Source organism: Gasterosteus aculeatus, unplaced genomic scaffold (assembly GCF_964276395.1).
Source record: "Gasterosteus aculeatus unplaced genomic scaffold, fGasAcu3.hap1.1 HAP1_SCAFFOLD_23, whole genome shotgun sequence".
In the NCBI taxonomy this organism is placed as follows: domain Eukaryota; kingdom Metazoa; phylum Chordata; class Actinopteri; order Perciformes; family Gasterosteidae; genus Gasterosteus; species Gasterosteus aculeatus.
Window position 1 is genome coordinate 302595 of NW_027554882.1, and position 22324 is coordinate 324918.

At 44.7% G+C, this 22324-nt stretch overlaps 36 non-coding genes across 36 annotated transcripts; all 36 read right to left on the reverse strand.

Annotated features, from left to right (window-relative positions):
• Positions 1–288: 288 nt before the first annotated feature.
• Positions 289–452, reverse strand: LOC144392617 (U1 spliceosomal RNA). Its single transcript, XR_013456000.1, has one exon. It is a non-coding gene; the product is annotated as a U1 spliceosomal RNA (small nuclear RNA).
• A 276-nt stretch (positions 453–728) lies between these two features.
• On the reverse strand, positions 729–919 carry LOC144392454 (U2 spliceosomal RNA). The gene has a single exon (XR_013455842.1). It is a non-coding gene; the product is annotated as a U2 spliceosomal RNA (small nuclear RNA).
• Positions 920–1624: 705 nt separating this feature from the next.
• LOC144392042 (U5 spliceosomal RNA) lies at positions 1625–1739 on the reverse strand. The gene has a single exon (XR_013455429.1). It is a non-coding gene; the product is annotated as a U5 spliceosomal RNA (small nuclear RNA).
• Positions 1740–2088: 349 nt separating this feature from the next.
• On the reverse strand, positions 2089–2252 carry LOC144392277 (U1 spliceosomal RNA). The gene has a single exon (XR_013455663.1). It is a non-coding gene; the product is annotated as a U1 spliceosomal RNA (small nuclear RNA).
• Positions 2253–2528: 276 nt separating this feature from the next.
• On the reverse strand, positions 2529–2719 carry LOC144392315 (U2 spliceosomal RNA). Its single transcript, XR_013455702.1, has one exon. It is a non-coding gene; the product is annotated as a U2 spliceosomal RNA (small nuclear RNA).
• Positions 2720–3308: 589 nt separating this feature from the next.
• LOC144391961 (U1 spliceosomal RNA) lies at positions 3309–3472 on the reverse strand. Its single transcript, XR_013455349.1, has one exon. It is a non-coding gene; the product is annotated as a U1 spliceosomal RNA (small nuclear RNA).
• A 276-nt stretch (positions 3473–3748) lies between these two features.
• Positions 3749–3939, reverse strand: LOC144392317 (U2 spliceosomal RNA). Its single transcript, XR_013455703.1, has one exon. It is a non-coding gene; the product is annotated as a U2 spliceosomal RNA (small nuclear RNA).
• A 740-nt stretch (positions 3940–4679) lies between these two features.
• LOC144391973 (U1 spliceosomal RNA) lies at positions 4680–4843 on the reverse strand. The gene has a single exon (XR_013455361.1). It is a non-coding gene; the product is annotated as a U1 spliceosomal RNA (small nuclear RNA).
• Positions 4844–5119: 276 nt separating this feature from the next.
• LOC144392472 (U2 spliceosomal RNA) lies at positions 5120–5310 on the reverse strand. The gene has a single exon (XR_013455859.1). It is a non-coding gene; the product is annotated as a U2 spliceosomal RNA (small nuclear RNA).
• Positions 5311–5912: 602 nt separating this feature from the next.
• Positions 5913–6027, reverse strand: LOC144392556 (U5 spliceosomal RNA). Its single transcript, XR_013455940.1, has one exon. It is a non-coding gene; the product is annotated as a U5 spliceosomal RNA (small nuclear RNA).
• A 442-nt stretch (positions 6028–6469) lies between these two features.
• On the reverse strand, positions 6470–6633 carry LOC144391985 (U1 spliceosomal RNA). Its single transcript, XR_013455373.1, has one exon. It is a non-coding gene; the product is annotated as a U1 spliceosomal RNA (small nuclear RNA).
• A 276-nt stretch (positions 6634–6909) lies between these two features.
• On the reverse strand, positions 6910–7100 carry LOC144392455 (U2 spliceosomal RNA). Its single transcript, XR_013455843.1, has one exon. It is a non-coding gene; the product is annotated as a U2 spliceosomal RNA (small nuclear RNA).
• Positions 7101–7689: 589 nt separating this feature from the next.
• On the reverse strand, positions 7690–7853 carry LOC144391998 (U1 spliceosomal RNA). The gene has a single exon (XR_013455385.1). It is a non-coding gene; the product is annotated as a U1 spliceosomal RNA (small nuclear RNA).
• A 276-nt stretch (positions 7854–8129) lies between these two features.
• On the reverse strand, positions 8130–8320 carry LOC144392464 (U2 spliceosomal RNA). Its single transcript, XR_013455852.1, has one exon. It is a non-coding gene; the product is annotated as a U2 spliceosomal RNA (small nuclear RNA).
• A 740-nt stretch (positions 8321–9060) lies between these two features.
• Positions 9061–9224, reverse strand: LOC144392269 (U1 spliceosomal RNA). The gene has a single exon (XR_013455656.1). It is a non-coding gene; the product is annotated as a U1 spliceosomal RNA (small nuclear RNA).
• Positions 9225–9500: 276 nt separating this feature from the next.
• Positions 9501–9691, reverse strand: LOC144392457 (U2 spliceosomal RNA). Its single transcript, XR_013455845.1, has one exon. It is a non-coding gene; the product is annotated as a U2 spliceosomal RNA (small nuclear RNA).
• Positions 9692–10431: 740 nt separating this feature from the next.
• Positions 10432–10595, reverse strand: LOC144392010 (U1 spliceosomal RNA). Its single transcript, XR_013455397.1, has one exon. It is a non-coding gene; the product is annotated as a U1 spliceosomal RNA (small nuclear RNA).
• A 276-nt stretch (positions 10596–10871) lies between these two features.
• On the reverse strand, positions 10872–11062 carry LOC144392318 (U2 spliceosomal RNA). The gene has a single exon (XR_013455704.1). It is a non-coding gene; the product is annotated as a U2 spliceosomal RNA (small nuclear RNA).
• Positions 11063–11664: 602 nt separating this feature from the next.
• On the reverse strand, positions 11665–11779 carry LOC144392557 (U5 spliceosomal RNA). Its single transcript, XR_013455941.1, has one exon. It is a non-coding gene; the product is annotated as a U5 spliceosomal RNA (small nuclear RNA).
• Positions 11780–12221: 442 nt separating this feature from the next.
• LOC144392023 (U1 spliceosomal RNA) lies at positions 12222–12385 on the reverse strand. Its single transcript, XR_013455410.1, has one exon. It is a non-coding gene; the product is annotated as a U1 spliceosomal RNA (small nuclear RNA).
• Positions 12386–12661: 276 nt separating this feature from the next.
• LOC144392319 (U2 spliceosomal RNA) lies at positions 12662–12852 on the reverse strand. The gene has a single exon (XR_013455705.1). It is a non-coding gene; the product is annotated as a U2 spliceosomal RNA (small nuclear RNA).
• Positions 12853–13557: 705 nt separating this feature from the next.
• Positions 13558–13672, reverse strand: LOC144392559 (U5 spliceosomal RNA). Its single transcript, XR_013455942.1, has one exon. It is a non-coding gene; the product is annotated as a U5 spliceosomal RNA (small nuclear RNA).
• Positions 13673–14106: 434 nt separating this feature from the next.
• On the reverse strand, positions 14107–14270 carry LOC144392035 (U1 spliceosomal RNA). Its single transcript, XR_013455422.1, has one exon. It is a non-coding gene; the product is annotated as a U1 spliceosomal RNA (small nuclear RNA).
• Positions 14271–14546: 276 nt separating this feature from the next.
• Positions 14547–14737, reverse strand: LOC144392320 (U2 spliceosomal RNA). Its single transcript, XR_013455706.1, has one exon. It is a non-coding gene; the product is annotated as a U2 spliceosomal RNA (small nuclear RNA).
• A 602-nt stretch (positions 14738–15339) lies between these two features.
• Positions 15340–15454, reverse strand: LOC144392560 (U5 spliceosomal RNA). The gene has a single exon (XR_013455943.1). It is a non-coding gene; the product is annotated as a U5 spliceosomal RNA (small nuclear RNA).
• A 434-nt stretch (positions 15455–15888) lies between these two features.
• On the reverse strand, positions 15889–16052 carry LOC144392047 (U1 spliceosomal RNA). Its single transcript, XR_013455435.1, has one exon. It is a non-coding gene; the product is annotated as a U1 spliceosomal RNA (small nuclear RNA).
• A 276-nt stretch (positions 16053–16328) lies between these two features.
• Positions 16329–16519, reverse strand: LOC144392321 (U2 spliceosomal RNA). The gene has a single exon (XR_013455707.1). It is a non-coding gene; the product is annotated as a U2 spliceosomal RNA (small nuclear RNA).
• Positions 16520–17121: 602 nt separating this feature from the next.
• Positions 17122–17236, reverse strand: LOC144392561 (U5 spliceosomal RNA). Its single transcript, XR_013455944.1, has one exon. It is a non-coding gene; the product is annotated as a U5 spliceosomal RNA (small nuclear RNA).
• Positions 17237–17670: 434 nt separating this feature from the next.
• Positions 17671–17834, reverse strand: LOC144392059 (U1 spliceosomal RNA). Its single transcript, XR_013455447.1, has one exon. It is a non-coding gene; the product is annotated as a U1 spliceosomal RNA (small nuclear RNA).
• A 276-nt stretch (positions 17835–18110) lies between these two features.
• LOC144392323 (U2 spliceosomal RNA) lies at positions 18111–18301 on the reverse strand. Its single transcript, XR_013455710.1, has one exon. It is a non-coding gene; the product is annotated as a U2 spliceosomal RNA (small nuclear RNA).
• Positions 18302–18903: 602 nt separating this feature from the next.
• Positions 18904–19018, reverse strand: LOC144392563 (U5 spliceosomal RNA). Its single transcript, XR_013455946.1, has one exon. It is a non-coding gene; the product is annotated as a U5 spliceosomal RNA (small nuclear RNA).
• A 442-nt stretch (positions 19019–19460) lies between these two features.
• Positions 19461–19624, reverse strand: LOC144392071 (U1 spliceosomal RNA). The gene has a single exon (XR_013455459.1). It is a non-coding gene; the product is annotated as a U1 spliceosomal RNA (small nuclear RNA).
• Positions 19625–19900: 276 nt separating this feature from the next.
• Positions 19901–20091, reverse strand: LOC144392324 (U2 spliceosomal RNA). Its single transcript, XR_013455711.1, has one exon. It is a non-coding gene; the product is annotated as a U2 spliceosomal RNA (small nuclear RNA).
• A 705-nt stretch (positions 20092–20796) lies between these two features.
• Positions 20797–20911, reverse strand: LOC144392564 (U5 spliceosomal RNA). Its single transcript, XR_013455948.1, has one exon. It is a non-coding gene; the product is annotated as a U5 spliceosomal RNA (small nuclear RNA).
• A 434-nt stretch (positions 20912–21345) lies between these two features.
• LOC144392083 (U1 spliceosomal RNA) lies at positions 21346–21509 on the reverse strand. Its single transcript, XR_013455471.1, has one exon. It is a non-coding gene; the product is annotated as a U1 spliceosomal RNA (small nuclear RNA).
• A 276-nt stretch (positions 21510–21785) lies between these two features.
• Positions 21786–21976, reverse strand: LOC144392325 (U2 spliceosomal RNA). Its single transcript, XR_013455712.1, has one exon. It is a non-coding gene; the product is annotated as a U2 spliceosomal RNA (small nuclear RNA).
• Positions 21977–22324: the final 348 nt, after the last annotated feature.

The following is a 22324-nucleotide window of genomic DNA, read 5'->3' on the forward strand; positions in this document are numbered from 1 at the left end:
AAAGTCCTGCTGAAATGTGCTTGATTTCACTTTGGATTCAGACAGTGATTTGCTGATTTGAGACGTGCTCCACTGGAGACTCCAGCGCAGTGATGATTAATGCTGAAATCTGGTTGATTTCACTTTGGATTCAGACAGTGATTTGCTGATTGTAGACTTCCTCCACTGGAGACTCCAGTGCAGTGGTGATTAATCCGTGTAAAATCCTGCTGAAATGTGGTTGATTTCACTAGGGATTCAGACAGTGATGAATAAACGGGACACCTGGTTTTTCTTTGACTTCAATATCAGGGGAGAGCGCGAACGCAGTCCCCCACTACCACAAATTATGCAGTCGAGATTCCCACATTTGGGGAATTCGCAGTGGTCAGCACAGTCGCAGTGCAATGACTGAGCCTCGCCCTGGGTGAACCACCTTCTTGATCATGGTATCTCCCCTGCCAGGTAAGTATGAGTTGGTGGTGACAGAGGCAGGGACGGTATTCCCAGTCACAGCATTTGTGGTGACGGTTCGCAGATGGCACCGTCCTCACAGACCGGTGAAGTTAAAATCAGTGATTTGAGACTTGCAAAACAAAGGCACTATTGATGAGTAAGCATAAGTCACTTGCCAAAAGCCTCAGTCTTAAAAACTATGTGGAGGTGAGACTTGTTTTACTCAAAGCAGAAATCATTTCCAACACCACACCACTGATTCAGGTTACCATTTCTTTTATTTTCCACAATTTAAAGGGTGCACCGTTCCCGGAGGTGCTGCAATACCGGGTCGATGCTTGGAGTGAACGGAGCAAGCCCCCTTTTCATCTCCCAGAGCTAAAAATCGGCTTAATATGTAGTCCTCGTATAGAGGACATATCAGATATTAAACTGATAAGAACAGATACTACACTTGATCTTAGCCAAAAGGCCGAGAAGCGATAACACCAAACTGTTTGTTTGCAGACCCAACGTACCAGCACATATCTCAATTGTCGCGGTGCGGTTCTTTCAACTGGGCGTAGCAGTCGCTTGCTACTTAACAACCCACTCCCCACGCTGCCCCCGTCCTCAAAAAAGCTAAAATCATTGATTTGTTTACAAGCAAAAGTGTAAACTCCTGCTGAAATCTGGTTGATTTCACTGTTGTTTCAGACACTAGAGACTCCAGTGATGATTAATCACTGTAAAGTCCTGCTGAAAATCTTGTTGATTTCACAATGGATTCAGACAGGGATTTGAGACTTGCTGCAAGGCTCCACTAGTGACTCCAGTGATGATTAATCACTGTAAAGTCCTGCTGAAAATCTTGTTGATTTCACAATGGATTCAGACAGAGATTTGAGACTTGCTGCAAGGCTCCACTAGTGACTCCAGTGATGATTCCTGCTGAAAATCTTGTTGATTTCACAATGAATTCAGACAGTGATTTGCTGATTTGAGACGTGCTCCACCGGAGACTCCAGTAAAGTGACCATTAATCCCTGTAAAATCCTGCTGAAATCTGGTTGATTTCACTTTGGATTCAGACAGTGATTTGAGACTTGCTGCACTAGTGACTCCAGTGATAAGTAAACACAACTTTGTTTGTGCTCCATTGTCAGGAGCCTCTGTCCAACTACTTTTCTTTTCACACAAGTACATGAGGCTCAGCCAATTGGCAGAGCCTGCCAAAAATATGGTCAACTCATTGTTGTTCCTCTCCACGGAAGTCTTTAGTAAAAGGCAAAAGACTTATGCGTATTGAAGAGAAACCAAAGTCAGTTGCGGAATCAGGTGACAGGCAGCCTTATATCCCAGTCGCAACAGTGATCCCTCTTGTGGTTGGGACTGGTTGAGCTGCGGTTGTCCAATGCCAAACCCATTCCCCAGCACCAGCCATCAAAAACTCATTGATTTGTTTACAAGCAAAAGTGTAAAGTCCTGCTGAAATGTGCTTGATTTCACTTTGGATTCAGACAGTGATTTGCTGATTTGAGACGTGCTCCACCGGAGACTCCAGTGCAGTGGTGATTAATCCGTGTAAAATCCTGCTGAAATGTGGTTGATTTCACTAGGGATTCAGACAGTGATGAATAAACGGGACACCTGGTTTTTCTTTGACTTCAATATCAGGGGAGAGCGCGAACGCAGTCCCACACTACCACAAATTATGCAGTCGAGATTCCCACATTTGGGGAATTCGCAGTGGTCAGCACAGTCGCAGTGCAATGACTGAGCCTCGCCCTGGGTGAACCACCTTCTTGATCATGGTATCTCCCCTGCCAGGTAAGTATGAGTTGGTGGTGACAGAGGCAGGGACGGTATTCCCAGTCACAGCATTTGTGGTGACGGTTCGCAGATGGCACCGTCCTCACAGATCGGTGAAGTTAAAATCAGTGATTTGAGACTTGCAAAACAAAGGCACTATTGATGAGTAAGCATAAGTCACTTGCCAAAAGCCTCAGTCTTAAAAACTATGTGGAGGTGAGACTTGTTTTACTCAAAGCAGAAATCATTTCCAACACCACACCACTGATTCAGGTTACCATTTCTTTTATTTTCCACAATTTAAAGGGTGCACCGTTCCCGGAGGTGCTGCAATACCGGGTCGATGCTTGGAGTGAACGGAGCAAGCCCCTTTTTCATCTCCCAGAGCTAAAAATCGGCTTAATATGTAGTCCTCGTATAGAGGACATATCAGATATTAAACTGATAAGAACAGATACTACACTTGATCTTAGCCAAAAGGCCGAGAAGCGATAACACCAAACTGTTTGTTTGCAGACCCAACGTACCAGCACATATCTCAATTGTCGCGGTGCGGTTCTTTCAACTGGGCGTAGCAGTCGCTTGCTACTTAACAACCCACTCCCCACGCTGCCCCCGTCCTCAAAAAAGCTAAAATCATTGATTTGTTTACAAGCAAAAGTGTAAACTCCTGCTGAAATCTGGTTGATTTCACTGTTGTTTCAGACACTAGAGACTCCAGTGATGATTAATCACTGTAAAGTCCTGCTGAAAATCTTGTTGATTTCACAATGGATTCAGACAGGGATTTGAGACTTGCTGCAAGGCTCCACTAGTGACTCCAGTGATGATTAATCACTGTAAAGTCCTGCTGAAAATCTTGTTGATTTCACAATGGATTCAGACAGAGATTTGAGACTTGCTGCAAGGCTCCACTAGTGACTCCAGTGATGATTTCTGCTGAAAATCTTGTTGATTTCACAATGACTCCAGTGCAGTGGTGATTAATCCGTGTAAAATCCTGCTGAAATGTGGTTGATTTCACTAGGGATTCAGACAGTGATGATTAAACGGGACACCTGGTTTTTCTTTGACTTCAATATCAGGGGAGAGCGCGAACGCAGTCCCCCACTACCACAAATTATGCAGTCGAGATTCCCACATTTGGGGAATTCGCAGTGGTCAGCACAGTCGCAGTGCAATGACTGAGCCTCGCCCTGGGTGAACCACCTTCTTGATCATGGTATCTCCCCTGCCAGGTAAGTATGAGTTGGTGGTGACAGAGGCAGGGACGGTATTCCCAGTCACAGCATTTGTGGTGACGGTTCGCAGATGGCACCGTCCTCACAGATCGGTGAAGTTAAAATCAGTGATTTGAGACTTGCAAAACAAAGGCACTATTGATGAGTAAGCATAAGTCACTTGCCAAAAGCCTCAGTCTTAAAAACTATGTGGAGGTGAGACTTGTTTTACTCAAAGCAGAAATCATTTCCAACACCACACCACTGATTCAGGTTACCATTTCTTTTATTTTCCACAATTTAAAGGGTGCACCGTTCCCGGAGGTGCTGCAATACCGGGTCGATGCTTGGAGTGAACGGAGCAAGCCCCTTTTTCATCTCCCAGAGCTAAAAATCGGCTTAATATGTAGTCCTCGTATAGAGGACATATCAGATATTAAACTGATAAGAACAGATACTACACTTGATCTTAGCCAAAAGGCCGAGAAGCGATAACACCAAACTGTTTGTTTGCAGACCCAACGTACCAGCACATATCTCAATTGTCGCGGTGCGGTTCTTTCAACTGGGCGTAGCAGTCGCTTGCTACTTAACAACCCACTCCCCACGCTGCCCCCGTCCTCAAAAAAGCTAGAATCATTGATTTGTTTACAAGCAAAAGTGTAAACTCCTGCTGAAATCTGATTGATTTCACTGTTGTTTCAGACACTAGAGACTCCAGTGATGATTAATCACTGTAAAGTCCTGCTGAAAATCTTGTTGATTTCACAATGGATTCAGACAGAGATTTGAGACTTGCTGCAAGGCTCCACTAGTGACTCCAGTGATGATTCATCTCTGCAAAGTCCTGCTGAAAATCTTGTTGATTTCACAATGGATTCAGACAGAGATTTGAGACTTGCTGCAAGGCTCCACTAGTGACTCCAGTGATGATTCCTGCTGAAAATATTGTTGATTTCACAATGAATTCAGACAGTGATTTGCTGATTTGAGACGTGCTCCACCGGAGACTCCAGTAAAGTGACCATTAATCCCTGTAAAATCCTGCTGAAATCTGGTTGATTTCACTTTGGATTCAGACAGTGATTTGCTGATTGTAGACTCCCTCCACCGGAGACTCCAGTGCAGTGGTGATTAATCCGTGTAAAATCCTGCTGAAATGTGGTTGATTTCACTAGGGATTCAGACAGTGATGATTAAACGGGACACCTGGTTTTTCTTTGACTTCAATATCAGGGGAGAGCGCGAACGCAGTCCCCCACTACCACAAATTATGCAGTCGAGATTCCCACATTTGGGGAATTCGCAGTGGTCAGCACAGTCGCAGTGCAATGACTGAGCCTCGCCCTGGGTGAACCACCTTCTTGATCATGGTATCTCCCCTGCCAGGTAAGTATGAGTTGGTGGTGACAGAGGCAGGGACGGTATTCCCAGTCACAGCATTTGTGGTGACGGTTCGCAGATGGCACCGTCCTCACAGATCGGTGAAGTTAAAATCAGTGATTTGAGACTTGCAAAACAAAGGCACTATTGATGAGTAAGCATAAGTCACTTGCCAAAAGCCTCAGTCTTAAAAACTATGTGGAGGTGAGACTTGTTTTACTCAAAGCAGAAATCATTTCCAACACCACACCACTGATTCAGGTTACCATTTCTTTTATTTTCCACAATTTAAAGGGTGCACCGTTCCCGGAGGGGGTGCAATACCGGGTCGATGCTTGGAGTGAACGGAGCAAGCCCCTTTTTCATCTCCCAGAGCTAAAAATGGGCTAAATATGTAGTCCTCGTATAGAGGACATATCAGATATTAAACTGATAAGAACAGATACTACACTTGATCTTAGCCAAAAGGCCGAGAAGCGATAACACCAAACTGTTTGTTTGCAGACCCAACGTACCAGCACATATCTCAATTGTCGCGGTGCGGTTCTTTCAACTGGGCGTAGCAGTCGCTTGCTACTTAACAACCCACTCCCCACGCTGCCCCCGTCCTCAAAAAAGCTAAAATCATTGATTTGTTTACAAGCAAAAGTGTAAACTCCTGCTGAAATCTGGTTGATTTCACTGTTGTTTCAGACACTAGAGACTCCAGTGATGATTAATCACTGTAAAGTCCTGCTGAAAATCTTGTTGATTTCACAATGGATTCAGACAGAGATTTGAGACTTGCTGCAAGGCTCCACTAGTGACTCGAGTGATGATTCCTGCTGAAAATCTTGTTGATTTCACAATGAATTCAGACAGTGATTTGCTGATTTGAGACGTGCTCCACCGGAGACTCCAGTAAAGTGACCATTAATCCCTGTAAAATCCTGCTGAAATCTGGTTGATTTCACTTTGGATTCAGACAGTGATTTGAGACTTGCTGCACTAGTGACTCCAGTGATAAGTAAACACAACTTTGTTTGTGCTCCATTGTCAGGAGCCTCTGTCCAACTACTTTTCTTTTCACACAAGTACATGAGGCTCAGCCAATTGGCAGAGCCTGCCAAAAATATGGTCAACTCATTGTTGTTCCTCTCCACGGAAGTCTTTAGTAAAAGGCGAAAGACTTATGCGTATTGAAGAGAAACCAAAGTCAGTTGCGGAATCAGGTGGCAGGCAGCCTTATATCCCAGTCGCAACAGTGATCCCTCTTGTGGTTGGGACTGGTTGAGCTGCGGTTGTCCAATGCCAAACCCATTCCCCAGCACCAGCCATCAAAAACTCATTGATTTGTTTACAAGCAAAAGTGTAAAGTCCTGCTGAAATGTGCTTGATTTCACTTTGGATTCAGACAGTGATTTGCTGATTTGAGACGTGCTCCACTGGAGACTCCAGCGCAGTGATGATTAATGCTGAAATCTGGTTGATTTCACTTTGGATTCAGACAGTGATTTGCTGATTGTAGACTTCCTCCACTGGAGACTCCAGTGCAGTGGTGATTAATCCGTGTAAAATCCTGCTGAAATGTGGTTGATTTCACTAGGGATTCAGACAGTGATGAATAAACGGGACACCTGGTTTTTCTTTGACTTCAATATCAGGGGAGAGCGCGAACGCAGTCCCCCACTACCACAAATTATGCAGTCGAGATTCCCACATTTGGGGAATTCGCAGTGGTCAGCACAGTCGCAGTGCAATGACTGAGCCTCGCCCTGGGTGAACCACCTTCTTGATCATGGTATCTCCCCTGCCAGGTAAGTATGAGTTGGTGGTGACAGAGGCAGGGACGGTATTCCCAGTCACAGCATTTGTGGTGACGGTTCGCAGATGGCACCGTCCTCACAGACCGGTGAAGTTAAAATCAGTGATTTGAGACTTGCAAAACAAAGGCACTATTGATGAGTAAGCATAAGTCACTTGCCAAAAGCCTCAGTCTTAAAAACTATGTGGAGGTGAGACTTGTTTTACTCAAAGCAGAAATCATTTCCAACACCACACCACTGATTCAGGTTACCATTTCTTTTATTTTCCACAATTTAAAGGGTGCACCGTTCCCGGAGGTGCTGCAATACCGGGTCGATGCTTGGAGTGAACGGAGCAAGCCCCCTTTTCATCTCCCAGAGCTAAAAATCGGCTTAATATGTAGTCCTCGTATAGAGGACATATCAGATATTAAACTGATAAGAACAGATACTACACTTGATCTTAGCCAAAAGGCCGAGAAGCGATAACACCAAACTGTTTGTTTGCAGACCCAACGTACCAGCACATATCTCAATTGTCGCGGTGCGGTTCTTTCAACTGGGCGTAGCAGTCGCTTGCTACTTAACAACCCACTCCCCACGCTGCCCCCGTCCTCAAAAAAGCTAAAATCATTGATTTGTTTACAAGCAAAAGTGTAAACTCCTGCTGAAATCTGGTTGATTTCACTGTTGTTTCAGACACTAGAGACTCCAGTGATGATTAATCACTGTAAAGTCCTGCTGAAAATCTTGTTGATTTCACAATGGATTCAGACAGGGATTTGAGACTTGCTGCAAGGCTCCACTAGTGACTCCAGTGATGATTAATCACTGTAAAGTCCTGCTGAAAATCTTGTTGATTTCACAATGGATTCAGACAGAGATTTGAGACTTGCTGCAAGGCTCCACTAGTGACTCCAGTGATGATTCCTGCTGAAAATCTTGTTGATTTCACAATGACTCCAGTGCAGTGGTGATTAATCCGTGTAAAATCCTGCTGAAATGTGGTTGATTTCACTAGGGATTCAGACAGTGATGATTAAACGGGACACCTGGTTTTTCTTTGACTTCAATATCAGGGGAGAGCGCGAACGCAGTCCCCCACTACCACAAATTATGCAGTCGAGATTCCCACATTTGGGGAATTCGCAGTGGTCAGCACAGTCGCAGTGCAATGACTGAGCCTCGCCCTGGGTGAACCACCTTCTTGATCATGGTATCTCCCCTGCCAGGTAAGTATGAGTTGGTGGTGACAGAGGCAGGGACGGTATTCCCAGTCACAGCATTTGTGGTGACGGTTCGCAGATGGCACCGTCCTCACAGATCGGTGAAGTTAAAATCAGTGATTTGAGACTTGCAAAACAAAGGCACTATTGATGAGTAAGCATAAGTCACTTGCCAAAAGCCTCAGTCTTAAAAACTATGTGGAGGTGAGACTTGTTTTACTCAAAGCAGAAATCATTTCCAACACCACACCACTGATTCAGGTTACCATTTCTTTTATTTTCCACAATTTAAAGGGTGCACCGTTCCCAGAGGTGCTGCAATACCGGGTCGATGCTTGGAGTGAACGGAGCAAGCCCCTTTTTCATCTCCCAGAGCTAAAAATCGGCTTAATATGTAGTCCTCGTATAGAGGACATATCAGATATTAAACTGATAAGAACAGATACTACACTTGATCTTAGCCAAAAGGCCGAGAAGCGATAACACCAAACTGTTTGTTTGCAGACCCAACGTACCAGCACATATCTCAATTGTCGCGGTGCGGTTCTTTCAACTGGGCGTAGCAGTCGCTTGCTACTTAACAACCCACTCCCCACGCTGCCCCCGTCCTCAAAAAAGCTAAAATCATTGATTTGTTTACAAGCAAAAGTGTAAACTCCTGCTGAAATCTGATTGATTTCACTGTTGTTTCAGACACTAGAGACTCCAGTGATGATTAATCACTGTAAAGTCCTGCTGAAAATCTTGTTGATTTCACAATGGATTCAGACAGAGATTTGAGACTTGCTGCAAGGCTCCACTAGTGACTCCAGTGATGATTCATCTCTGCAAAGTCCTGCTGAAAATCTTGTTGATTTCACAATGGATTCAGACAGAGATTTGAGACTTGCTGCAAGGCTCCACTAGTGACTCCAGTGATGATTCCTGCTGAAAATCTTGTTGATTTCACAATGAATTCAGACAGTGATTTGCTGATTTGAGACGTGCTCCACCGGAGACTCCAGTAAAGTGACCATTAATCCCTGTAAAATCCTGCTGAAATCTGGTTGATTTCACTTTGGATTCAGACAGTGATTTGCTGATTGTAGACTCCCTCCACCGGAGACTCCAGTGCAGTGGTGATTAATCCGTGTAAAATCCTGCTGAAATGTGGTTGATTTCACTAGGGATTCAGACAGTGATGATTAAACGGGACACCTGGTTTTTCTTTGACTTCAATATCAGGGGAGAGCGCGAACGCAGTCCCCCACTACCACAAATTATGCAGTCGAGATTCCCACATTTGGGGAATTCGCAGTGGTCAGCACAGTCGCAGTGCAATGACTGAGCCTCGCCCTGGGTGAACCACCTTCTTGATCATGGTATCTCCCCTGCCAGGTAAGTACGAGTTGGTGGTGACAGAGGCAGGGACGGTATTCCCAGTCACAGCATTTGTGGTGACGGTTCGCAGATGGCACCGTCCTCACAGACCGGTGAAGTTAAAATCAGTGATTTGAGACTTGCAAAACAAAGGCACTATTGATGAGTAAGCATAAGTCACTTGCCAAAAGCCTCAGTCTTAAAAACTATGTGGAGGTGAGACTTGTTTTACTCAAAGCAGAAATCATTTCCAACACCACACCACTGATTCAGGTTACCATTTCTTTTATTTTCCACAATTTAAAGGGTGCACCGTTCCCGGAGGTGCTGCAATACCGGGTCGATGCTTGGAGTGAACGGAGCAAGCCCCCTTTTCATCTCCCAGAGCTAAAAATCGGCTTAATATGTAGTCCTCGTATAGAGGACATATCAGATATTAAACTGATAAGAACAGATACTACACTTGATCTTAGCCAAAAGGCCGAGAAGCGATAACACCAAACTGTTTGTTTGCAGACCCAACGTACCAGCACATATCTCAATTGTCGCGGTGCGGTTCTTTCAACTGGGCGTAGCAGTCGCTTGCTACTTAACAACCCACTCCCCACGCTGCCCCCGTCCTCAAAAAAGCTAAAATCATTGATTTGTTTACAAGCAAAAGTGTAAACTCCTGCTGAAATCTGATTGATTTCACTGTTGTTTCAGACACTAGAGACTCCAGTGATGATTAATCACTGTAAAGTCCTGCTGAAAATCTTGTTGATTTCACAATGGATTCAGACAGAGATTTGAGACTTGCTGCAAGGCTCCACTAGTGACTCCAGTGATGATTCATCTCTGCAAAGTCCTGCTGAAAATCTTGTTGATTTCACAATGGATTCAGACAGAGATTTGAGACTTGCTGCAAGGCTCCACTAGTGACTCCAGTGATGATTCCTGCTGAAAATCTTGTTGATTTCACAATGAATTCAGACAGTGATTTGCTGATTTGAGACGTGCTCCACCGGAGACTCCAGTAAAGTGACCATTAATCCCTGTAAAATCCTGCTGAAATCTGGTTGATTTCACTTTGGATTCAGACAGTGATTTGCTGATTGTAGACTCCCTCCACCGGAGACTCCAGTGCAGTGGTGATTAATCCGTGTAAAATCCTGCTGAAATGTGGTTGATTTCACTAGGGATTCAGACAGTGATGATTAAACGGGACACCTGGTTTTTCTTTGACTTCAATATCAGGGGAGAGCGCGAACGCAGTCCCCCACTACCACAAATTATGCAGTCGAGATTCCCACATTTGGGGAATTCGCAGTGGTCAGCACAGTCGCAGTGCAATGACTGAGCCTCGCCCTGGGTGAACCACCTTCTTGATCATGGTATCTCCCCTGCCAGGTAAGTATGAGTTGGTGGTGACAGAGGCAGGGACGGTATTCCCAGTCACAGCATTTGTGGTGACGGTTCGCAGATGGCACCGTCCTCACAGATCGGTGAAGTTAAAATCAGTGATTTGAGACTTGCAAAACAAAGGCACTATTGATGAGTAAGCATAAGTCACTTGCCAAAAGCCTCAGTCTTAAAAACTATGTGGAGGTGAGACTTGTTTTACTCAAAGCAGAAATCATTTCCAACACCACACCACTGATTCAGGTTACCATTTCTTTTATTTTCCACAATTTAAAGGGTGCACCGTTCCCGGAGGTGCTGCAATACCGGGTCGATGCTTGGAGTGAACGGAGCAAGCCCCTTTTTCATCTCCCAGAGCTAAAAATCGGCTTAATATGTAGTCCTCGTATAGAGGACATATCAGATATTAAACTGATAAGAACAGATACTACACTTGATCTTAGCCAAAAGGCCGAGAAGCGATAACACCAAACTGTTTGTTTGCAGACCCAACGTACCAGCACATATCTCAATTGTCGCGGTGCGGTTCTTTCAACTGGGCGTAGCAGTCGCTTGCTACTTAACAACCCACTCCCCACGCTGCCCCCGTCCTCAAAAAAGCTAAAATCATTGATTTGTTTACAAGCAAAAGTGTAAACTCCTGCTGAAATCTGGTTGATTTCACTGTTGTTTCAGACACTAGAGACTCCAGTGATGATTAATCACTGTAAAGTCCTGCTGAAAATCTTGTTGATTTCACAATGGATTCAGACAGGGATTTGAGACTTGCTGCAAGGCTCCACTAGTGACTCCAGTGATGATTCCTGCTGAAAATCTTGTTGATTTCACAATGAATTCAGACAGTGATTTGCTGATTTGAGACGTGCTCCACCGGAGACTCCAGTAAAGTGACCATTAATCCCTGTAAAATCCTGCTGAAATCTGGTTGATTTCACTTTGGATTCAGACAGTGATTTGAGACTTGCTGCACTAGTGACTCCAGTGATAAGTAAACACAACTTTGTTTGTGCTCCATTGTCAGGAGCCTCTGTCCAACTACTTTTCTTTTCACACAAGTACATGAGGCTCAGCCAATTGGCAGAGCCTGCCAAAAATATGGTCAACTCATTGTTGTTCCTCTCCACGGAAGTCTTTAGTAAAAGGCGAAAGACTTATGCGTATTGAAGAGAAACCAAAGTCAGTTGCGGAATCAGGTGACAGGCAGCCTTATATCCCAGTCGCAACAGTGATCCCTCTTGTGGTTGGGACTGGTTGAGCTGCGGTTGTCCAATGCCAAACCCATTCCCCAGCACCAGCCATCAAAAACTCATTGATTTGTTTACAAGCAAAAGTGTAAAGTCCTGCTGAAATGTGCTTGATTTTACTTTGGATTCAGACAGTGATTTGCTGATTTGAGACGTGCTCCACTGGAGACTCCAGCGCAGTGATGATTAATGCTGAAATCTGGTTGATTTCACTTTGGATTCAGACAGTGATTTGCTGATTGTAGACTCCCTCCACCGGAGACTCCAGTGCAGTGGTGATTAATCCGTGTAAAATCCTGCTGAAATGTGGTTGATTTCACTAGGGATTCAGACAGTGATGATTAAACGGGACACCTGGTTTTTCTTTGACTTCAATATCAGGGGAGAGCGCGAACGCAGTCCCCCACTACCACAAATTATGCAGTCGAGATTCCCACATTTGGGGAATTCGCAGTGGTCAGCACAGTCGCAGTGCAATGACTGAGCCTCGCCCTGGGTGAACCACCTTCTTGATCATGGTATCTCCCCTGCCAGGTAAGTATGAGTTGGTGGTGACAGAGGCAGGGACGGTATTCCCAGTCACAGCATTTGTGGTGACGGTTCGCAGATGGCACCGTCCTCACAGATCGGTGAAGTTAAAATCAGTGATTTGAGACTTGCAAAACAAAGGCACTATTGATGAGTAAGCATAAGTCACTTGCCAAAAGCCTCAGTCTTAAAAACTATGTGGAGGTGAGACTTGTTTTACTCAAAGCAGAAATCATTTCCAACACCACACCACTGATTCAGGTTACCATTTCTTTTATTTTCCACAATTTAAAGGGTGCACCGTTCCCGGAGGTGCTGCAATACCGGGTCGATGCTTGGAGTGAACGGAGCAAGCCCCTTTTTCATCTCCCAGAGCTAAAAATCGGCTTAATATGTAGTCCTCGTATAGAGGACATATCAGATATTAAACTGATAAGAACAGATACTACACTTGATCTTAGCCAAAAGGCCGAGAAGCGATAACACCAAACTGTTTGTTTGCAGACCCAACGTACCAGCACATATCTCAATTGTCGCGGTGCGGTTCTTTCAACTGGGCGTAGCAGTCGCTTGCTACTTAACAACCCACTCCCCACGCTGCCCCCGTCCTCAAAAAAGCTAAAATCATTGATTTGTTTACAAGCAAAAGTGTAAACTCCTGCTGAAATCTGGTTGATTTCACTGTTGTTTCAGACACTAGAGACTCCAGTGATGATTAATCACTGTAAAGTCCTGCTGAAAATCTTGTTGATTTCACAATGGATTCAGACAGAGATTTGAGACTTGCTGCAAGGCTCCACTAGTGACTCCAGTGATGATTCATCTCTGCAAAGTCCTGCTGAAAATCTTGTTGATTTCACAATGGATTCAGACAGAGATTTGAGACTTGCTGCAAGGCTCCACTAGTGACTCCAGTGATGATTCCTGCTGAAAATCTTGTTGATTTCACAATGAATTCAGACAGTGATTTGCTGATTTGAGACGTGCTCCACCGGAGACTCCAGTAAAGTGACCATTAATCCCTGTAAAATCCTGCTGAAATCTGGTTGATTTCACTTTGGATTCAGACAGTGATTTGAGACTTGCTGCACTAGTGACTCCAGTGATAAGTAAACACAACTTTGTTTGTGCTCCATTGTCAGGAGCCTCTGTCCAACTACTTTTCTTTTCACACAAGTACATGAGGCTCAGCCAATTGGCAGAGCCTGCCAAAAATATGGTCAACTCATTGTTGTTCCTCTCCACGGAAGTCTTTAGTAAAAGGCGAAAGACTTATGCGTATTGAAGAGAAACCAAAGTCAGTTGCGGAATCAGGTGGCAGGCAGCCTTATATCCCAGTCGCAACAGTGATCCCTCTTGTGGTTGGGACTGGTTGAGCTGCGGTTGTCCAATGCCAAACCCATTCCCCAGCACCAGCCATCAAAAACTCATTGATTTGTTTACAAGCAAAAGTGTAAAGTCCTGCTGAAATGTGCTTGATTTCACTTTGGATTCAGACAGTGATTTGCTGATTTGAGACGTGCTCCACTGGAGACTCCAGCGCAGTGATGATTAATGCTGAAATGTGCTTGATCTCACTTTGGATTCAGACAGTGATTGTAGACTCCCTCCACTGGAGACTCCAGTGCAGTGGTGATTAATCCGTGTAAAATCCTGCTGAAATGTGGTTGATTTCACTAGGGATTCAGACAGTGATGATTAAACGGGACACCTGGTTTTTCTTTGACTTCAATATCAGGGGAGAGCGCGAACGCAGTCCCCCACTACCACAAATTATGCAGTCGAGATTCCCACATTTGGGGAATTCGCAGTGGTCAGCACAGTCGCAGTGCAATGACTGAGCCTCGCCCTGGGTGAACCACCTTCTTGATCATGGTATCTCCCCTGCCAGGTAAGTATGAGTTGGTGGTGACAGAGGCAGGGACGGTATTCCCAGTCACAGCATTTGTGGTGACGGTTCGCAGATGGCACCGTCCTCACAGATCGGTGAAGTTAAAATCAGTGATTTGAGACTTGCAAAACAAAGGCACTATTGATGAGTAAGCATAAGTCACTTGCCAAAAGCCTCAGTCTTAAAAACTATGTGGAGGTGAGACTTGTTTTACTCAAAGCAGAAATCATTTCCAACACCACACCACTGATTCAGGTTACCATTTCTTTTATTTTCCACAATTTAAAGGGTGCACCGTTCCCGGAGGTGCTGCAATACCGGGTCGATGCTTGGAGTGAACGGAGCAAGCCCCTTTTTCATCTCCCAGAGCTAAAAATCGGCTTAATATGTAGTCCTCGTATAGAGGACATATCAGATATTAAACTGATAAGAACAGATACTACACTTGATCTTAGCCAAAAGGCCGAGAAGCGATAACACCAAACTGTTTGTTTGCAGACCCAACGTACCAGCACATATCTCAATTGTCGCGGTGCGGTTCTTTCAACTGGGCGTAGCAGTCGCTTGCTACTTAACAACCCACTCCCCACGCTGCCCCCGTCCTCAAAAAAGCTAAAATCATTGATTTGTTTACAAGCAAAAGTGTAAACTCCTGCTGAAATCTGGTTGATTTCACTGTTGTTTCAGACACTAGAGACTCCAGTGATGATTAATCACTGTAAAGTCCTGCTGAAAATCTTGTTGATTTCACAATGGATTCAGACAGAGATTTGAGACTTGCTGCAAGGCTCCACTAGTGACTCCAGTGATGATTCCTGCTGAAAATCTTGTTGATTTCACAATGAATTCAGACAGTGATTTGCTGATTTGAGACGTGCTCCACCGGAGACTCCAGTAAAGTGACCATTAATCCCTGTAAAATCCTGCTTAAATCTGGTTGATTTCACTTTGGATTCAGACAGTGATTTGAGACTTGCTGCACTAGTGACTCCAGTGATAAGTAAACACAACTTTGTTTGTGCTCCATTGTCAGGAGCCTCTGTCCAACTACTTTTCTTTTCACACAAGTACATGAGGCTCAGCCAATTGGCAGAGCCTGCCAAAAATATGGTCAACTCATTGTTGTTCCTCTCCACGGAAGTCTTTAGTAAAAGGCGAAAGACTTATGCGTATTGAAGAGAAACCAAAGTCAGTTGCGGAATCAGGTGGCAGGCAGCCTTATATCCCAGTCGCAACAGTGATCCCTCTTGTGGTTGGGACTGGTTGAGCTGCGGTTGTCCAATGCCAAACCCATTCCCCAGCACCAGCCATCAAAAACTCATTGATTTGTTTACAAGCAAAAGTGTAAAGTCCTGCTGAAATGTGCTTGATTTCACTTTGGATTCAGACAGTGATTTGCTGATTTGAGACGTGCTCCACTGGAGACTCCAGCGCAGTGATGATTAATGCTGAAATGTGCTTGATCTCACTTTGGATTCAGACAGTGATTGTAGACTCCCTCCACTGGAGACTCCAGTGCAGTGGTGATTAATCCGTGTAAAATCCTGCTGAAATGTGGTTGATTTCACTAGGGATTCAGACAGTGATGATTAAACGGGACACCTGGTTTTTCTTTGACTTCAATATCAGGGGAGAGCGCGAACGCAGTCCCCCACTACCACAAATTATGCAGTCGAGATTCCCACATTTGGGGAATTCGCAGTGGTCAGCACAGTCGCAGTGCAATGACTGAGCCTCGCCCTGGGTGAACCACCTTCTTGATCATGGTATCTCCCCTGCCAGGTAAGTATGAGTTGGTGGTGACAGAGGCAGGGACGGTATTCCCAGTCACAGCATTTGTGGTGACGGTTCGCAGATGGCACCGTCCTCACAGATCGGTGAAGTTAAAATCAGTGATTTGAGACTTGCAAAACAAAGGCACTATTGATGAGTAAGCATAAGTCACTTGCCAAAAGCCTCAGTCTTAAAAACTATGTGGAGGTGAGACTTGTTTTACTCAAAGCAGAAATCATTTCCAACACCACACCACTGATTCAGGTTACCATTTCTTTTATTTTCCACAATTTAAAGGGTGCACCGTTCCCGGAGGTGCTGCAATACCGGGTCGATGCTTGGAGTGAACGGAGCAAGCCCCTTTTTCATCTCCCAGAGCTAAAAATCGGCTTAATATGTAGTCCTCGTATAGAGGACATATCAGATATTAAACTGATAAGAACAGATACTACACTTGATCTTAGCCAAAAGGCCGAGAAGCGATAACACCAAACTGTTTGTTTGCAGACCCAACGTACCAGCACATATCTCAATTGTCGCGGTGCGGTTCTTTCAACTGGGCGTAGCAGTCGCTTGCTACTTAACAACCCACTCCCCACGCTGCCCCCGTCCTCAAAAAAGCTAAAATCATTGATTTGTTTACAAGCAAAAGTGTAAACTCCTGCTGAAATCTGGTTGATTTCACTGTTGTTTCAGACACTAGAGACTCCAGTGATGATTAATCACTGTAAAGTCCTGCTGAAAATCTTGTTGATTTCACAATGGATTCAGACAGAGATTTGAGACTTGCTGCAAGGCTCCACTAGTGACTCCAGTGATGATTCCTGCTGAAAATCTTGTTGATTTCACAATGAATTCAGACAGTGATTTGCTGATTTGAGACGTGCTCCACCGGAGACTCCAGTAAAGTGACCATTAATCCCTGTAAAATCCTGCTTAAATCTGGTTGATTTCACTTTGGATTCAGACAGTGATTTGAGACTTGCTGCACTAGTGACTCCAGTGATAAGTAAACACAACTTTGTTTGTGCTCCATTGTCAGGAGCCTCTGTCCAACTACTTTTCTTTTCACACAAGTACATGAGGCTCAGCCAATTGGCAGAGCCTGCCAAAAATATGGTCAACTCATTGTTGTTCCTCTCCACGGAAGTCTTTAGTAAAAGGCGAAAGACTTATGCGTATTGAAGAGAAACCAAAGTCAGTTGCGGAATCAGGTGGCAGGCAGCCTTATATCCCAGTCGCAACAGTGATCCCTCTTGTGGTTGGGACTGGTTGAGCTGCGGTTGTCCAATGCCAAACCCATTCCCCAGCACCAGCCATCAAAAACTCATTGATTTGTTTACAAGCAAAAGTGTAAAGTCCTGCTGAAATGTGCTTGATTTCACTTTGGATTCAGACAGTGATTTGCTGATTTGAGACGTGCTCCACTGGAGACTCCAGCGCAGTGATGATTAATGCTGAAATGTGCTTGATCTCACTTTGGATTCAGACAGTGATTGTAGACTCCCTCCACTGGAGACTCCAGTGCAGTGGTGATTAATCCGTGTAAAATCCTGCTGAAATGTGGTTGATTTCACTAGGGATTCAGACAGTGATGATTAAACGGGACACCTGGTTTTTCTTTGACTTCAATATCAGGGGAGAGCGCGAACGCAGTCCCCCACTACCACAAATTATGCAGTCGAGATTCCCACATTTGGGGAATTCGCAGTGGTCAGCACAGTCGCAGTGCAATGACTGAGCCTCGCCCTGGGTGAACCACCTTCTTGATCATGGTATCTCCCCTGCCAGGTAAGTATGAGTTGGTGGTGACAGAGGCAGGGACGGTATTCCCAGTCACAGCATTTGTGGTGACGGTTCGCAGATGGCACCGTCCTCACAGATCGGTGAAGTTAAAATCAGTGATTTGAGACTTGCAAAACAAAGGCACTATTGATGAGTAAGCATAAGTCACTTGCCAAAAGCCTCAGTCTTAAAAACTATGTGGAGGTGAGACTTGTTTTACTCAAAGCAGAAATCATTTCCAACACCACACCACTGATTCAGGTTACCATTTCTTTTATTTTCCACAATTTAAAGGGTGCACCGTTCCCGGAGGTGCTGCAATACCGGGTCGATGCTTGGAGTGAACGGAGCAAGCCCCTTTTTCATCTCCCAGAGCTAAAAATCGGCTTAATATGTAGTCCTCGTATAGAGGACATATCAGATATTAAACTGATAAGAACAGATACTACACTTGATCTTAGCCAAAAGGCCGAGAAGCGATAACACCAAACTGTTTGTTTGCAGACCCAACGTACCAGCACATATCTCAATTGTCGCGGTGCGGTTCTTTCAACTGGGCGTAGCAGTCGCTTGCTACTTAACAACCCACTCCCCACGCTGCCCCCGTCCTCAAAAAAGCTAAAATCATTGATTTGTTTACAAGCAAAAGTGTAAACTCCTGCTGAAATCTGGTTGATTTCACTGTTGTTTCAGACACTAGAGACTCCAGTGATGATTAATCACTGTAAAGTCCTGCTGAAAATCTTGTTGATTTCACAATGGATTCAGACAGAGATTTGAGACTTGCTGCAAGGCTCCACTAGTGACTCCAGTGATGATTCCTGCTGAAAATCTTGTTGATTTCACAATGAATTCAGACAGTGATTTGCTGATTTGAGACGTGCTCCACCGGAGACTCCAGTAAAGTGACCATTAATCCCTGTAAAATCCTGCTTAAATCTGGTTGATTTCACTTTGGATTCAGACAGTGATTTGAGACTTGCTGCACTAGTGACTCCAGTGATAAGTAAACACAACTTTGTTTGTGCTCCATTGTCAGGAGCCTCTGTCCAACTACTTTTCTTTTCACACAAGTACATGAGGCTCAGCCAATTGGCAGAGCCTGCCAAAAATATGGTCAACTCATTGTTGTTCCTCTCCACGGAAGTCTTTAGTAAAAGGCGAAAGACTTATGCGTATTGAAGAGAAACCAAAGTCAGTTGCGGAATCAGGTGGCAGGCAGCCTTATATCCCAGTCGCAACAGTGATCCCTCTTGTGGTTGGGACTGGTTGAGCTGCGGTTGTCCAATGCCAAACCCATTCCCCAGCACCAGCCATCAAAAACTCATTGATTTGTTTACAAGCAAAAGTGTAAAGTCCTGCTGAAATGTGCTTGATTTCACTTTGGATTCAGACAGTGATTTGCTGATTTGAGACGTGCTCCACTGGAGACTCCAGCGCAGTGATGATTAATGCTGAAATCTGGTTGATTTCACTTTGGATTCAGACAGTGATTTGCTGATTGTAGACTCCCTCCACCGGAGACTCCAGTGCAGTGGTGATTAATCCGTGTAAAATCCTGCTGAAATGTGGTTGATTTCACTAGGGATTCAGACAGTGATGATTAAACGGGACACCTCGTTTTTCTTTGACTTCAATATCAGGGGAGAGCGCGAACGCAGTCCCCCACTACCACAAATTATGCAGTCGAGATTCCCACATTTGGGGAATTCGCAGTGGTCAGCACAGTCGCAGTGCAATGACTGAGCCTCGCCCTGGGTGAACCACCTTCTTGATCATGGTATCTCCCCTGCCAGGTAAGTATGAGTTGGTGGTGACAGAGGCAGGGACGGTATTCCCAGTCACAGCATTTGTGGTGACGGTTCGCAGATGGCACCGTCCTCACAGATCGGTGAAGTTAAAATCAGTGATTTGAGACTTGCAAAACAAAGGCACTATTGATGAGTAAGCATAAGTCACTTGCCAAAAGCCTCAGTCTTAAAAACTATGTGGAGGTGAGACTTGTTTTACTCAAAGCAGAAATCATTTCCAACACCACACCACTGATTCAGGTTACCATTTCTTTTATTTTCCACAATTTAAAGGGTGCACCGTTCCCGGAGGTGCTGCAATACCGGGTCGATGCTTGGAGTGAACGGAGCAAGCCCCTTTTTCATCTCCCAGAGCTAAAAATCGGCTTAATATGTAGTCCTCGTATAGAGGACATATCAGATATTAAACTGATAAGAACAGATACTACACTTGATCTTAGCCAAAAGGCCGAGAAGCGATAACACCAAACTGTTTGTTTGCAGACCCAACGTACCAGCACATATCTCAATTGTCGCGGTGCGGTTCTTTCAACTGGGCGTAGCAGTCGCTTGCTACTTAACAACCCACTCCCCACGCTGCCCCCGTCCTCAAAAAAGCTAAAATCATTGATTTGTTTACAAGCAAAAGTGTAAACTCCTGCTGAAATCTGGTTGATTTCACTGTTGTTTCAGACACTAGAGACTCCAGTGATGATTAATCACTGTAAAGTCCTGCTGAAAATCTTGTTGATTTCACAATGGATTCAGACAGAGATTTGAGACTTGCTGCAAGGCTCCACTAGTGACTCCAGTGATGATTCATCTCTGCAAAGTCCTGCTGAAAATCTTGTTGATTTCACAATGGATTCAGACAGAGATTTGAGACTTGCTGCAAGGCTCCACTAGTGACTCCAGTGATGATTCCTGCTGAAAATCTTGTTGATTTCACAATGAATTCAGACAGTGATTTGCTGATTTGAGACGTGCTCCACCGGAGACTCCAGTAAAGTGACCATTAATCCCTGTAAAATCCTGCTGAAATCTGGTTGATTTCACTTTGGATTCAGACAGTGATTTGAGACTTGCTGCACTAGTGACTCCAGTGATAAGTAAACACAACTTTGTTTGTGCTCCATTGTCAGGAGCCTCTGTCCAACTACTTTTCTTTTCACACAAGTACATGAGGCTCAGCCAATTGGCAGAGCCTGCCAAAAATATGGTCAACTCATTGTTGTTCCTCTCCACGGAAGTCTTTAGTAAAAGGCGAAAGACTTATGCGTATTGAAGAGAAACCAAAGTCAGTTGCGGAATCAGGTGGCAGGCAGCCTTATATCCCAGTCGCAACAGTGATCCCTCTTGTGGTTGGGACTGGTTGAGCTGCGGTTGTCCAATGCCAAACCCATTCCCCAGCACCAGCCATCAAAAACTCATTGATTTGTTTACAAGCAAAAGTGTAAAGTCCTGCTGAAATGTGCTTGATTTCACTTTGGATTCAGACAGTGATTTGCTGATTTGAGACGTGCTCCACTGGAGACTCCAGCGCAGTGATGATTAATGCTGAAATGTGCTTGATCTCACTTTGGATTCAGACAGTGATTGTAGACTCCCTCCACTGGAGACTCCAGTGCAGTGGTGATTAATCCGTGTAAAATCCTGCTGAAATGTGGTTGATTTCACTAGGGATTCAGACAGTGATGATTAAACGGGACACCTGGTTTTTCTTTGACTTCAATATCAGGGGAGAGCGCGAACGCAGTCCCCCACTACCACAAATTATGCAGTCGAGATTCCCACATTTGGGGAATTCGCAGTGGTCAGCACAGTCGCAGTGCAATGACTGAGCCTCGCCCTGGGTGAACCACCTTCTTGATCATGGTATCTCCCCTGCCAGGTAAGTATGAGTTGGTGGTGACAGAGGCAGGGACGGTATTCCCAGTCACAGCATTTGTGGTGACGGTTCGCAGATGGCACCGTCCTCACAGATCGGTGAAGTTAAAATCAGTGATTTGAGACTTGCAAAACAAAGGCACTATTGATGAGTAAGCATAAGTCACTTGCCAAAAGCCTCAGTCTTAAAAACTATGTGGAGGTGAGACTTGTTTTACTCAAAGCAGAAATCATTTCCAACACCACACCACTGATTCAGGTTACCATTTCTTTTATTTTCCACAATTTAAAGGGTGCACCGTTCCCGGAGGTGCTGCAATACCGGGTCGATGCTTGGAGTGAACGGAGCAAGCCCCTTTTTCATCTCCCAGAGCTAAAAATCGGCTTAATATGTAGTCCTCGTATAGAGGACATATCAGATATTAAACTGATAAGAACAGATACTACACTTGATCTTAGCCAAAAGGCCGAGAAGCGATAACACCAAACTGTTTGTTTGCAGACCCAACGTACCAGCACATATCTCAATTGTCGCGGTGCGGTTCTTTCAACTGGGCGTAGCAGTCGCTTGCTACTTAACAACCCACTCCCCACGCTGCCCCCGTCCTCAAAAAAGCTAAAATCATTGATTTGTTTACAAGCAAAAGTGTAAACTCCTGCTGAAATCTGGTTGATTTCACTGTTGTTTCAGACACTAGAGACTCCAGTGATGATTAATCACTGTAAAGTCCTGCTGAAAATCTTGTTGATTTCACAATGGATTCAGACAGAGATTTGAGACTTGCTGCAAGGCTCCACTAGTGACTCCAGTGATGATTCCTGCTGAA